Source organism: Mustela putorius, unplaced genomic scaffold, assembly GCF_011764305.1.
Source record: "Mustela putorius furo isolate JIRA1106 unplaced genomic scaffold, ASM1176430v1.1 tig00000835_pilon_pilon_pilon, whole genome shotgun sequence".
Classification (NCBI taxonomy): domain Eukaryota; kingdom Metazoa; phylum Chordata; class Mammalia; order Carnivora; family Mustelidae; genus Mustela; species Mustela putorius.
Window position 1 is genome coordinate 5,342,744 of NW_025421492.1, and position 14,604 is coordinate 5,357,347.

Genomic DNA, 14,604 nt, shown 5'->3' on the forward strand with positions numbered 1-14,604 from the left:
TAAAGAGCTGCAGCATTCATGTCTGTTTTAGATTACGCCGTCGTCATCCACGTCGCTGTCAGGCTCATCGTCACTCCTGTAAACCAGCAGCCAGTGCGTCACAGCCGCTCCCCTGCCCCGGTCACGCCGTGTCTTGGGTTTGGACTGGCGGCTCCTGACCCTCCTGTGAGCAGTCCTTGCCTCAACACCCATGTGTGTCCTTGGGAACCCCCTGCCTTTCTAACCATGGACATCTGCTGTGCCTTTGAAGAGGTTCATTTTAGCACATTTCTGTTGTCTCAGTGGTGTTTTTGTGAGTCTTTGAAACATTTTCTCTGCCCCCTTGGTGAAAACTGGCCAATTTGGGCCTCTCTGAATGAAGTACACTTGGGAACCCCTTTGTTACCCTTGCAGGCGAGATCTCCCTAGCCAAACTGTGCTTTAATTAGTCTGATTTCAACAGTGTTTGTAATTTCTGGGTTTAAAAACATGCATCTACTGATGAACTGCCGTTGGCTATGTAGGTACAGGCGAAAATTTCAGGTTGCAAGTTTCTCCGTAAGCAAGAAAGGTTCAAAATCAGATGTGGTGACACTTTGGACTGCGTGATGACTTCACATTGTCATTGTCATTGTCATTGTGATGACTTCACATTGTCATTGTGATGACTTCACATTGTCATTGTCATTGTGGTGACTTCACATTGTCATTGTCATTGTCATCGTGATGACTTCACATTGCCACCGTACCCTTTTCGGGCCGTTTTGACGTGATGGACATTCTGGTAGGAGTTGGCATCCTGCAGCCTGGCTTCTTTATGCAAAGCTCAGGACCCAAGGTGAGATCATCGTATGCCATACTCAGCCAGTTCCTCGTGTCACAGGTGCTTATATGCCATATTCTAACAGCCGTTAGAATTTGGTTATTTTCTGGTTTTGTAGAGTCGAGTGATTGGGGTTTTCTCTGAAGTTTGAAATCCCAGAAAAAGTACTGTCTTCCATTAGATAATCATGCTTCTTTATTACAGCGTTATTAGGAAATTAAATGAGATAGTAGGTGTGATGTGCAGGGTAGAATGTCTAAGGCGCCCAAAGAACTTAATGGGGGCTACTTCCCGTCCTCCCCTCTTCTCCATGCTGGGACCGTGGTCTGCAGGCAAGGTGTCGTTCCAGTGTCCCACACGTCCCCGACCTTCTAGCCGTGTGCTCACTGAACTTCTTTATTTCTCACAGCCATTCTGTTATAAGTACCCCCGCTGTCTGCGTTTTACAGAGGAGGAAGCTGGGCGGTTGATTTTAGGGCCCTCATCCAGGACCCTGGGACTGCATAGTGGCAGGGTGCGCGGGCACCCGCGGTCCAGTTGCCGTCCGTGCCCTCCGCTGCCGTGCGCTGGGGAGAGAGTGGTTCGTGGCCCCTACAGGAGCTTGTCGGTGCTTGGAAAGTTCCAGGAGAGTGAGGCTTCTCTGCGTTTTGGTCGGGGTGTGAAAAATGTGCTTACCCATCTTGGAAACCAGAATGGATCACCTACCCACTTACCTGTCCGTGTTCCTTTCCCAACTGTGTTGTGCTTCTGAGCAGACCCAGGCTTGATCTGTGGATTTGGTTTGGGGAATGGCAGCAGTTGCTGTGCACTATTGCAAGGTAACAGGTCGGAAAACCAGGTTCACTAGATTCAGGATTCGACCAAAACCACTTTCATCAGAGCTCGGGAAGCCATTTCCTTTAGTGCTAAGTTTGGGTTTTGGTTTTGTTTTTTATTGTTCATTTAATTAAGAAGATTCCTGCAGTGGTTCTTGCTCTGCATCTTTTTTCTTGCTTTTGACGTGGTATCAGTGATGTGTCTTTCTCATTCCTAAAACTCTGTGTTCTCTACATGAGAAGTATTTCCTCTCATCGGTAAGAAACAACACAAACTTCCTTTTAAAAATTCCCAATCCAGGCATCTGGCTGGCTCAGTTGGTAGAGCAGGTGACTCTTGATTTGGGGGTCATGAGTGCAAGCCCTATGTTGGGCATAGAGATTACTTCAAAAGAGAAAAAAAAGAAAAGAAAAGAAAATTCCCTGATACATGGAAAATCCTCCCTGCTGGGTTTTTTTTTTTTTAATTTGTTTTTGTTTTGTTTTGTTTTTTTCTTTTTTCTTTTTTTGTCATCTTTAGTCCCTAAATAACTCAGCCTATAAGTGTCTTTACAAGAGTTCAAAATAATGCCTAATACAACATCTTTAGGCATATTCTTTCTAATTGAACATGTACCAGGAGGTAACATCCTTGGGACCAGGTATCTTGCTTGTCTTTTCCTCCAGGGAAGATCCATCCGAAGGCAGGTGTTGAACTTGGCACACACTAGATGCTCCGATTGCCTCCTGTAGGAACGGAGGCGTGTCGGCCCCTCAGGAACCGATCCCTCCCACTCCCATCTTCTTTGCCTCATGAACCTCAGCCCTCAGACCTGTGTGTACCAGATATGCCAGGTCTCCTCCTAAGTGCCTCCGCTCTTGGGTCCCGGCCTTGACGCACGCTGTACCCTCTGCTCCCAGGAGGCCACACCTGCCTGCCCACCGCAGGCCAGGCCTAATACCTAGTTGCATTTGGATTGTTTCTCAGGAAGAGAAGCGGTCCAGGGCCAAGGCTGGGATCTCAGAGCCACCTCTTGACCTTGAGTGAACAGAAATATTTGTGGCTTTTGGGGAACAAGAACGGTTTTTGCAGCCAAGGTCAAACTTGTCAGTGCCTGAAACCTTTTCTGAGTGCACCTGTCATGTGAAAACCCACTTGGACCGTTATAAGAATAAGAACAGAATAAGAATAGGAAGAGAGTGACTGGGTAGCCCATCGTGGCGTCCACTGGTCTCGGTCTGCAAGGGAATGGAGTACAGTCGCTTAGGGAATGAAGCCGCAGGTCTTGGGAAGGATGGCTTCCGAGGGTTCGATGATGCTGTGCCCAGGGGACGCCCCACAGGCCCCTTCCCTGCTGCGTCCTCTGCCGGTACGCCAGTTTGACCAGCATCCAGAAAGGCCATGAAATGGTTTGCAATAAAACCGTTTCACACTGTGAAAGTGAATGAAGAAAAATCCGATGATTGGTTCAAAAGCACTTTTTTCCTTTGCAACCTTGGAATTTCTTCTAAATATAATAGAATCTATAGTAATCCATCTTGCTTTGTCACATAAGAAAATTTTAGAAATGCATCTGGGATGTTTGATTCAACAACTTTTTTTTTTCAGTTCTCTTTTCTCTATCATTTTAGTTCCCTGGTTTTTAAATGTTTTGTTTGTGGGCGCCTGGGTGGCTCAGTGGGTTAAGCCACTGCCTTCGGCTCAGGTCATGGTCTCAGGGTCCTGGGATCGAGTCCCACATCGGGCTCTCTGCTCAGCAGGGAGCCTGCTTCTTCCTCTCTCTCTGCCTACTTGTGATCTCTCTCTGTCAAATAAATAAATAAAATCTTTAAAAAAATAAATGTTTTGTTTGTTGGCTTTCATTACGTATACTTAATTTAGTTTTCCTTCTACAAACAAATGCTTAAGATTAATATTTTCTTGCTTTTTGATCCATAGAATATGTGTATCTAGTATGTGTCCAAGTTAAAAGTGCTGATGTCCGAATCACTCGAGGAAGCTGTCTGGTAAGATCCCAGGTCGGCCGAAGGAATCACAGTGGCTTTGAGCTCCAGGGTCTTGGTCTTAGCAGCGTATCACTGTGATTCCTGTGGTGTTAGAATGTCTTCCTTTTGGGTCCAGATATACTATGCAGGTAATAACCCCAATTTTGTAAAGGAAGGGATGTTGTTTTAATCTCTAACGAAGGAGAATTCTCTTTTTAAAATGCCTTCCATTTTGGAAATTCTGGTAAAGGGCATTAAAAATTCTAAATACTATAGTGTAAATTGTCATTGTTGATAGCCATAATGAGGAGATTCTCTCTAAAGCTATGGGAGTTCTTTTGAATTTGTGTTCCGGTATAGGTAACGCATCATTTCTCTCTGGCTGATTTTGAGATTCCTTTTTGGTCTCTAATTTCCCAAAAGTTCTGTGATGTGTCTTCACATGGATTTCTTCGAGGTTACCTCCTTCTTGATCTCTCGGTCTCTCTCACCAAATCTGGGGGAGTGTTTAGGTGGTATTTATCTAAAATATGTTTTCAGTTTTGCCTCTCATTTCGCACTAGTGTTCGGATTCTTTATTATTGTCCCGCTGGCCCCTTAGTCTCACTCCCCCTCCTCAGTCTATTTCCTCTCTCGTTCAGTTGGGGAAATCTAGTGATCTTTCCTCAAATTCACAGGGTCTGTCCTCTGTCACCGCCACTTGATAAGTTTCAAAATTTTTTATTGTATAATTTGGTTCTGTGAGTCCCCTTTGCTTCTTTTTGTAACTTTCATTTTTTTGCTGGCTGGGGTTTACTAGTTTTCTGTCTGTTTCAGGGGAATTTGTAATTTATGGTAAAATCATTTTTATGATACCTGCTCTAAATTTCTCGTCAGATTATTCCAACATCTGATTCATTTTCCTGTTGGCATAAGATTATTATCTTTTCTCATTCACATTGTGATTTTCCTAGTTCTTGGTATGACAAGTGATTTTTTAAAAAATTGAATCCAGGACATGTTGTCTGTTATGTTAGGAGACTCTAGATATGTTTAGAATATTTAGTTTAGTAGTAGTTACCTTGTTCGGGTTGAGTGTGGACCTTAGCATGGTTTGTAGCTGTGAGACCTGTGCTAGTGTAGCTCTTACGCTTTTGCAGTGCTAGTTCAGTTTGCTTGGTTTTTCCGATGCTGCCCTTAGATCTCACTTAACTCTGCAAGGACCGTCAGAGGGGGCAGGATGGTGTTCCCTGGCTGTGTGGCGGGTGTCTCTGCTGAGGTCCCCCACCTCTGCTTCTGTCCACCCTGGGGTCTCGGGGAAGGGAAGAGGGTCTCGGACCCACAAGTCCTAACAGGCTTCCTGGACCAAGCTGCTGGTTGTGACGGGGTCTTTTACCACGTAGGGACCTAGAGAACAAGGCATGTGCTACTTATTCTTGTAATCGGACAGTTTTATTAAGGGTTTGATTGAATGCTGACTTACTTTGGTGAGGCACCATGTGTTTTAGATGCCCTCTTTTATCTCTTGGTCTCCTTCACTCTTTCACCAACTTCTCTTCCTTTGTCTACCCTTTAAATATCGTCATCACTGGGACACCAGCCCTCTTTGCCCTTGCCCACACCACCTCTCGCTGTGTGCTGTTACTCGCCAGTACCTACCATTACCAGCGTATTCCCAGCCCCATTACCACCTTCCTCCAAACACAAGAGTGCAAATGACCACTCCGTCCAGGGGACAGAAGCCATTTGTTCCCTACTCCCTTCCCTCCCCACCCCTTTCCGGTAACTCTGCGCATCCTCGTCCTAGGTTCCTGTCTCTTTGACGGCTGGCATTGCCCGAGGGTTGAAGTTGGAGACCATCACGGTCACGGCCGGAGACGTGTAGGCCTTCATCTTCCAGGCCTTCATTGCTCTCAGCGCTGCCTTTACCTGGTCGTAACTAGTCTGCTCTGAGCTTCCCAGATCCGGCCTGTTCCCACCCCTGAGCCTTTGTTTCCCGTGTTCTAGCTCTGTTGCTTGGCACCTACACATTCAACATTGCTGTGTTTTCTTGGTGGGTTGACCCATTGTTTCTATGAAGTGTCCCTTTCATCCCTAGTGATTTAATTTGCTTTGAAATGTACTTTATTAGATAATATAGCTGGTTCTGCTTTTTTTTTAAATACTGTTTATGTAGAGTGTGTTTTATCCCTTTACTTTTAGCCTGCATCTGTCTGTATATTTGGAATGAAACATATATTCTTCTTGTATGCAACATGTAATTGGGGTAAATGTTTTTGTATCCTCTCTGACCATCTCTTTTTAGCTGGTGTACTAAACCACTTAGACCTACGCAATTACTGATGTGTTAGGGCTTATATCAGCCATTTTATTTTTTGTTGCTGTTTGCTCTCCCTACTTTTTGTTTCTCAGGGCTTTTGGTCTTTTGGGTTTTTTTCTCCCCCCTGCATTCCTGTGGTTTACTTGAACATTGTCTTAGAAGTCAGTTTTGATTTTTGAGTATTTCACTTTGATATAGCATTTTTAGTGATGACTCTAGCTATTGCATTACATTAACATAACTCAGCATAGTTAACTGTTGTCACCATTTTACCATTTCGAGTGAAGTATGCAGACTTCACCTCCCTTTGCTATCCTTGGCCATCCTACATTTATTTGTAGTATCACCGTGTCTAATAACTATGTACATCGGGCATCACATTAGATGACGTTATCAGTTTTGCTACAGCCATCAAACACGATTTAGAGAACCACAAGGAGACTCTGACATAAGCACAGCAAGTGGCGGCCTTTGCCTCCCCAGCAGCAAGTTCTCTAACACTTACTGGAGGGTGTCTCTCGTACGGACTCATGGTGCCTGGCCAGCACACCGTTCCATGAAGTCTGTTGGAGGTGACTGAGACAAACATTGGTAACTAAATACCTTTTGCCCATCTTCAGTTTTATAATATTTCCTAGATGTTGCTAGTATCGTAAAAGTGAAAAGGTACTGTACTGTATATGCGTTTGCTGGAGCCACCGTAACAAAGTGCCAGAGACGGAGGGGCTCAAACAACAGGAGTCCGTGTCTCAGTCCCACAGGCCAGGAGTCCGTGGTCAAGGTGCTGGCGGGGCTGTTCTTCTCTGAGTGGTGGGGGAGCATCAGGTCCCTGTCTCTCTGCTAGTTTCTGGTGACCCCTTGTTTGTGGCCACAGAACTCCGGTCTTCTTGGACTGTCTTCCTGTGCACTTGCCTGTCTAGGCTTCTCCTTTTTGCGAAGACACCGGTCGTAGTAGACGGAGGGCCCACTCTCCTCCAGTGTGACCATGTGTTAGCTAGTCACACCCGCATTGGCTCTGTTTTCAGTGTCTGTTGAATTGATTTATCATAATGTATATAAGTATTCAGACCTGTATTCTAATAGCTATGATGAAAAGATATTTACACTCTAAAAAATGCACAAATATACAGTGGGGATTACACGCCCTTGCATCCTGTGTGTCCTGGGAAGGAGGTGCTGGTCCTCTTATATGAACACTTCACAGGTGGGAGTCACGGCCCCTTCACAGCTCAGTCCATCGTTCCTCAGTCCCATCTTGTGGTGGGCATCAGGTCGCCACCCTTCCTCTTTGAAAAATCTTCATACCTGTATAAATCTTAATAATAAAGAGTTAAAACAGGAGAGATCTCCAAGATGGTGGCATTGTCATAGTTTAATTTGCTGTTCATGTAAAGATGGTTCTAATGACCTCTCATTTTTTTTCATAAGTATCAAATTACCTTGGGCAGCATTCCCTGATTATGTTAACAGGAGGCCATCTTGTGTGGACGGGTCGAACTTTACAGAGGCTGTGTTCATGCCTTTCAGTAACATCCATTATGACTTGCATAGTGAAAACTACCCTTGATGATGTAGATTTTTCTTCTTTTGTTCTAAAACTTTTAAAATACTCTACATGGAAGTTGGGGGTTGTGGCATGAGATGATACTCATGTAGGATTGCCACGGTTGCTGATGTCAATTCCACGGCATGTATGCCGTGTTGCAGTGCATCCTATGGAGTTTGGTGCTTTCCTGAAGTCTTTCTTCTGCTCGACTTCTGCTTTGCTCTCTCTTTGGGAGGACAAGAATGAGAAACAGTTTGAAATGAAAATATTAGTAAAATTGTGGATGATATCGATTTACTGATTTTTATGCCCAATGTGTAGAACCGTTAGCAGATTCTGGGACTGTGCCATTAATACACACTTAGGTTATGCAGGATTTTGTCTTAATATGCTCAGTCTTTACTTATATGAAGCATAATTCTGAATCCATTTGAGTAATGTACATTTAGCATAAGCAGAGTTGTAGTCTGGCATTATTAAAATGCAGAGAGTCGACATCCTGGGCTTCTGCTGAAATATGCTTTTAATTGAAGCAGAATTATGGCGATACATTATCCGTGTAAGTCTGGTTATATCCCAATATTGGCTTGCACAGTAGCTCTTTGCTCCAAGAGAACGGTATAGTAACCCATACATTGTGGTTATACATTTAAATATTCTATAGTGTGTAGATGTGAACTCAATACAGAGTTATCTAAGCACGAGTTCTCTTGTGGAAGATACATCTTATGGCCAAGCAGTTTTGAAAAGAATCTGTCAGTTATAATTATGTTTACCAATGATTGAAGGTCATTCATAAAAGCACACATGCCTTGTTTAATAGAAGCTCTACTTTGAGCTGTCAGAATTAAAAAAAAAAAAAGAGGCAGGAGAAAGGGAAATACTCACAGATGGTACATTTTGTTTACTTTTATGATTTTATTAAATTATAATTCACACTTTCCATGAGAAGTCCAGGGGAAAAATACCTTATAGATACCACTGTTTCTCTGCAGATTCAATTTCAGTGTTCTACAAAAAGAAGCCTAAAATGATCAACATCAACGAGTTACACTAATGAAGCCTTGATTTTTCTAATTTCAACCTGCAAAAGGAGGTCTTTGGGGCATGATAATGTGGTAACATATGGTATCTGTTTAATAAGTAATGCTCAGAAAAGAATTGGTTCCTGATACCAATGCATCTTCTAGTTCTTGGTGACATTTTCTTTCCTACTGTATGTTTTTAGAACCAATGTCCACGACACACAGCTGAGCTCCACGGTGCTGACGGGGGGTTCCCCTCACACCAGGTTGCAGAGAGCGGCCTTCCTAACCAGCTAAGTTAGGAGCTCTTTTTGATTGTGTACTTTCAGTAACAGCTAAATTTAAAATCTTTCCCGCATACACATATACTCTGATTTTGGTCATTTCTGTCCATGCTTGTGTGGGGCGGGCCCGATGGAGGCAGAGTCTTATATTCTTGTCCCAGACTGACCGACCCCACGTGTCTGCGGCCGTCCTGCTCTGCCGTCGGAAGTAACCGCAGTTTGAGACCGGGAATCCCGTCGTCCTTAACTGTTTCCTCATCAGTAGCCTCTTGTCCTCTTTATGTCACATGAATTTCCTCTTGTTCGAGGGATGAGTTTGTCGGTCGCCCTGCGCCCTCTGCTTACTTCACCTTTCTTACTGGTAGAGATAACGTTCGCTTCTGTGAAGCTCCTTTGTTCTGCATGGCAAGGATTTCTTTGTACACGGCCAGCCCTCCAGGTTGGTTACAGCCCAGCAACCTGTAATTCAGCAGAGCGGTGCCCTGTTTACAAAGTCCCGGTTTCCTGGGCTGTCAGTTAGGGCAATCAGCACAAAGACCAAGCGCTTTTGGAACTAAATAAACAATGAGAAAAACATTCAGGGCTGCCAGTAACCCTTCACAGGTAATTTAACAGCCTTTGACTACAAGGCGTCAGTTGCTGTAGACGTCCGCCGAGTATGAAATCTGACATTCTGTCTGCCATGTTCCGCCGATAGCTCTCAGCTAATCTCTCGCCGAGGTGCGCTTGCAGCCCGAGCCTAAGTGGGCCTATCATGACGGACATCTGCACCTGCATCCTGTCCCGTGCCCATGTGCCAGAGGGTTCTGATACGGAGCATCAGATTATTTAAAATTGGGGGATTAACTAAATTGAGAATTTTCCCCTGGTCTAGGAGGAAAACATCTCTACTGACAAGTTCAAGCCCTTTGAACTGTTCCAGAAAGGCTTAAATGCTAACATAGAGGCGCCTGTCCCTCCGAGGAGCAGCATGGGCTGGGCAGGCAGAAAACAGAAAAGGCTTTCCGTATCCTATGGCACCGAATTTTAACCATTGAGGAAATTGGTGTTTTTGTTTAAAGCCCTGTGTTTATGTGTTTTTAATTTAACTTGTTTGCTCTCTGATACTTCGGGTGGCTTTGCCGATGGTCTGGGCACTGCTTGCGGTAGCTATTTATGATGGTTTGTGTGCTTCGAAGCCATCAGAAGACATCGGAGAGTTAAAGCGAAGTGACTGGAGTCCATGCGGATCAGTCAGAAGTCTCCTCTGGCTAGTGTCAGTAACCAGTGGCGGCGTGGGAAGCAGAAAGCCAGCCAGCGAACAGCAGAGGCCACCCTGCCTGCACGCTCCAAGCTGCCGCCCCACGCCCCACGATCCCATGCCCCTCCCTCCCACACCCCTGCTCCCACGCCCCTTCCTCACACACTTGGAACATCTGCACAAGGAAGCGATGTGCCGGCTGCTTATTTCCTTGTGTTTCCTTTCCGTGCATTTCATGCTGCTTTCAGTAGAGCATCTCAGGCATATTTTCCAAGACAAGATGTTATATTTAAACTCCTTCCTGAATGTATGCCTAAAGAGGTGGGAATAAAGCATAGGAGAAGGAAGGGATTTCTCTGTGAAATACATAATTGAGTGCAAAGTGGAGAGCTTGAGTAGCTAACCCAGGTGTGTCCAGGACCCCAGCGGGCACCAGAGGTGACGGAGGCAGCGGGGCATGGGCTCCAGTGACGGGCTCGCCGGACGCGCTCCAGCACAGGAGGGGACGTGCCGTTGCTCTTTTCCGTGCCCGCCAGGCTCCGAGACTGCTGTTGACATTGGTGCTTTCTGACGACTCCTGAATTTGGGAATCTTTTGAAATATTTATTGGACATTTGTTTTTGATTTTGTGGTGAATTTTCTCTCTGTTCTTTCTTCATTTTCCTGTTGGGATTTTTTGTACTTCTCATGTAAATTTGCGGCATTAGGGTATTGTAAATGCTGGCGTTAGTCTGGCTTTCCATATGTATCCAAGATTTCTCTGGTCCTCCCTGACGGCGCCTGGTCATCTTTTGTCTTACATCGTATCCTTCATGATTCCCAAATCCGGTTGCATAAGATCCAGTCCCAAGAGGGGAGGTGGGCCACGAAGCCCTTCACAGAGGGCGTAGCTCCAAAGCGAACGAGCAGTCAGTTCAAACAGAAGGTGCAAGAGGCGCGTTGCCTGGAGTAGCACAAGCAGAGACTGGGTGTGAGGGAAATGCCCGGCCTCCCGGGGGCCGGCCAGCAGCGGCCCAGAAGTAGAACCAGGGAGCAGCGGGGACTCGGGAAGACCCCGGTCACCGTGTTGGTGTTCGGACTTCGTCTTAGGGGCAGCGAGAAGTCACAGAATGTCTTGAAGAGTAGAGGAAGAGCGTAGTCAGGTACGTGTTTTGGAAAGATAATACTGGCTGTGATTAAGAAAGATTCTGAGAGACAGAGGTGGGGGCGGAGAAGTGATGGGAATCAAAACCAGGGCGTAGGGCAGGGAACCTTCCAGAGGCAGACTAGCAAGAGGCAGCAGAGTGAGTGTGGCGCTGGAGGAAGAAGGGTTGAGGATGACGTCCGGACGACGCCGTAGTGCCTGACTGGATACTGAGGCCGTTTCACAGAGAGAGACGCCAGGAGTCCCGGAGCGGAGGTGGGGGGGGGGTGCAGTTTTAGTGGAGGGCGCGGGGGGTCGTGGACCTGCCCGGATCTCCAGGTGGAGCCCCGTGTCAAACCTGAGAACCCAGACTTGAAGGTGGGCGCGCCCGGCGAGACAAGGCCAGCCGCTGGGCTCTGTGGACTCGGCGGTGGTGGCCGGGGCGGCGGGAGGCCAGAGAGGTGCACGGGAGGTGAGGGGCGGGGCTGGGAAAGGGCCAGGCATACAGGGCCGTGTGACGGGCACGACGAGGTCGAGGCAACACGATCGAAGCCGAAGGGAACGCGGGGAGAAGCCTCCCTGCGGGCCGCTCGGCGGGAGGCCTCGGGGGGCGCAGGCTGTGGAGCCCACGGAGCGGAGGGGAGGCCGCGCTCCCGCCCGTGTCTCGGACAGCGCCAGGGTCCCTGGGTCCCTGCGCTCGCCCTGGCTCCTGAGCTCTCCAGAGGCGTCGGTTCAGCACGATACGGGCATTAAAAGGTACGATTACCGAAACGGAGACGAGATCCGGGACAGCGTTCACGTCGCGGTGTGGGAAGGACGGCAGGACTGCGAGCGGAGGGAGAGCCCGGCACGTCGGGGGCCAGCGGGGCGAGAAAGGACCAGCCTTAGTGCTGGAAAGAGAAATGTCAGGTGAAACGATGACACTTTTATTTCTGAAACCGTCTGTTCGAGGCAGTACTTCAGGATCTACGATTGCGTGAGCCAAGTTTCCCGAAAACTCTGGACTTGTTTTCTGAGACCCCATAGAAAGCGCTAGTCCAGCTTAAATATTAACCGAGGGGCTCTCTTGTTCTTCCGGTCATTTTGCTCCAGCTCAGGTACTAATTTCGGCAATCCTAGAGTATATGCCCGTCGATACCGTATGGAATCCCCAAGAAAAATATATAGTGGATATTATCTATCATTAAAGTGACAAGTTTGAAGGAAGGGCTGTGTTCTTCTGCACAACCTCTTCCACTGCTGAAAGAGTCTTTCCTTCTCCCGGAAAGAAAGAGTATCTTTCCCACTAAAATTATATGAAAATTTCCTCTAAATTCTTTGTGAGTGGTTGGGTAATACCTAATTTCAAAGTGGAAAATAAATTGTTCTTATATCAGTAATGCTTTTGCCACATCCTTTTATTTTTTTAAGAGTCACTGCCCACAATGTTGATAGCAGAATTTCTGATTGTCAGTATTTTCTCTCTTCAATTTAAGGAGGATACTTTCCAACCTGAAAAGATTGATTTGCAAGCATCAGTGACATTACAGTTCTTTTAGATGAGAGTACATTACTGAGAAATATTTTGAGACATTTATTTGCCAAGAAAATTCCATGTCAGATGAACCCCAGATCCAGTAGAAGACAGAGAGCCCCAGCTCTGCTGCTGTTGGCTCTGCTTGGTGCCCCTCGGGGAAGGTGGGGCCGGGCGATGGTTTGCCATCTCCACGGCCAGGATCCATGTGGTAATGGAGGGGGGTTGAAGGAGAGCCTGCGGGGGCTGGTTCGGCTCTAGGACTTACTGAATGGCGGCAGCATCAGTGGGGTTTGCATGTGTTTTCACTGACCTTGGCCTTTCCTTGGTCACTGTGAGTACCAGTTGCCTGCAGAGGCTGCAAGCGGCTTAGCAAGGCCGGCACACCTTGCCTGGGGCGGGGCTCAGGAAAGGTGCGCAGTACGGTCCTACCTCCCTGCCCTGGGTGGGGGGGTACTCTGGTAGGATAGGGGTGCTGGGGCATGTCCCCGGATCCGTGGATGACTTCTTGGAAAGCTAACGTTCCAGATCGACGTGTGCCTTTTCCCCACTGACCACCCTGCTTATGGCCCTGCTCAAGCTGCTGCAGGACATCAGGGGAAGCTCCCAGCATCACTTGGACTTCCCCGAAGCTCAGTCTCTGGTGTCAGCCGAGGCCGCAGAGGAAGCATGGAGTGAGGTTTGCAGAGCAGACCTAAGGCATGGGCTGGGGACATCAACGGAGCAGGGTGACAGGAGGGCTGCCGGAGTCCAGAAAGTTCTCTGAAACTGACAGGGTGCTGCTGGCCGACAAGGGAGGGCTAGGACGGGGCTGGCATGTGGCGTGAGGGGATTCCAGCGTGCCCGTCCTCGGGCATGGTCTCTGGGAAGACCCCTGAGTGGTTTTGTTTCAAATGCGGATTATTTTCCAGTTACAATTTTACTTTGCCTTAAGCTATAAAAACTATAAACGTATGCTATAAATGTATTCTAAAATATATGCCACATAAAATCGAAACTGTTGTCCGAGTGCTGGGATGAGACTTGCAGGATTTAGTGGCTTCGTAACTGAGCTCTGAAATAGCGCATTTTCCCATTTTCCACTTTCTATTGGCTTAAAATGAGAGTTCAGGATGCAGCAAAATCGTTTTGAGTCTTTACGATGGGCTTCTTCACAGGATTAATCTATGAGAAAGACGAATATTTGGTCTTCATAGAGCAACAGATTCAGCCACATGTCTCTGTTGTCGAAAGTGATCTCCGGGAGGAACACCAAAAACTTGCACCTACAAATGTAGGGGATTTATTAACATTCTGTGACTGTTTTTTTTTTTTTCTTCATTACTTTTCCATATTTTATATCTTTAAAGGTTTGGAAATTGCCTGTCTCTGTGAAAAGTGTTAAACTTCTCTACAAAGCAGCCTATTAAAGGCAATCTAACCTTAAAACCCATTATTAAAATAACTTAGCTTATAAAAAATGAAACACTTTTTTTACAGTCCTGTTCCCAAAGCACCACTGTTGAGTCTTTGCTGTATGTGAAATTAACCTATCTCCTTCTAAATAACTAATAAAATCCAGTAATGATTGGAGGTGATTATGGAATAGTTATCAAGTTAATTCTTAATGAGCATTTTCAGTCGACAGCGTTGATTTGGACAACTTGCGTTTGGTTCACCACGCTCATTAGACATGAAAAGCTCAGACTTTGTCACCCGAGTCCCCTTGCTGTTCATCTGAGATGCCGTTCACACTAATACTCCAGTGGCCAGTAATCAGTGTGCTGCCTGTTAAGTGAAGAGATTGTCGTCACTGTCGGTATGAGCACCCGCCTGTTTCCTCTCTCCATCACACAGCGGGTAGGTAGATAGAAATATTGTAGCATCTAACAAGCAGACATTGAAATTTTGTTCTAAAATGGCAAATTAAATCTGTCTCTGGTGGTTCCAAATTATGTAAAATAAAAAAGAAACTTTTATCACTGATAGGTCTTGTCATTTCTTTTCAGTTAC

General features: G+C 46.4%; 1 protein-coding gene across 1 annotated transcript in view; it reads left to right on the forward strand.

Moving 5' to 3' along the window:
- The window catches only part of ZNF407 (zinc finger protein 407), a 426,160-nt gene that overhangs the window by 330,758 nt on the left and 80,798 nt on the right, over nucleotides 1-14,604 (forward strand). The gene's annotated exons all lie outside the window — the stretch shown is intronic.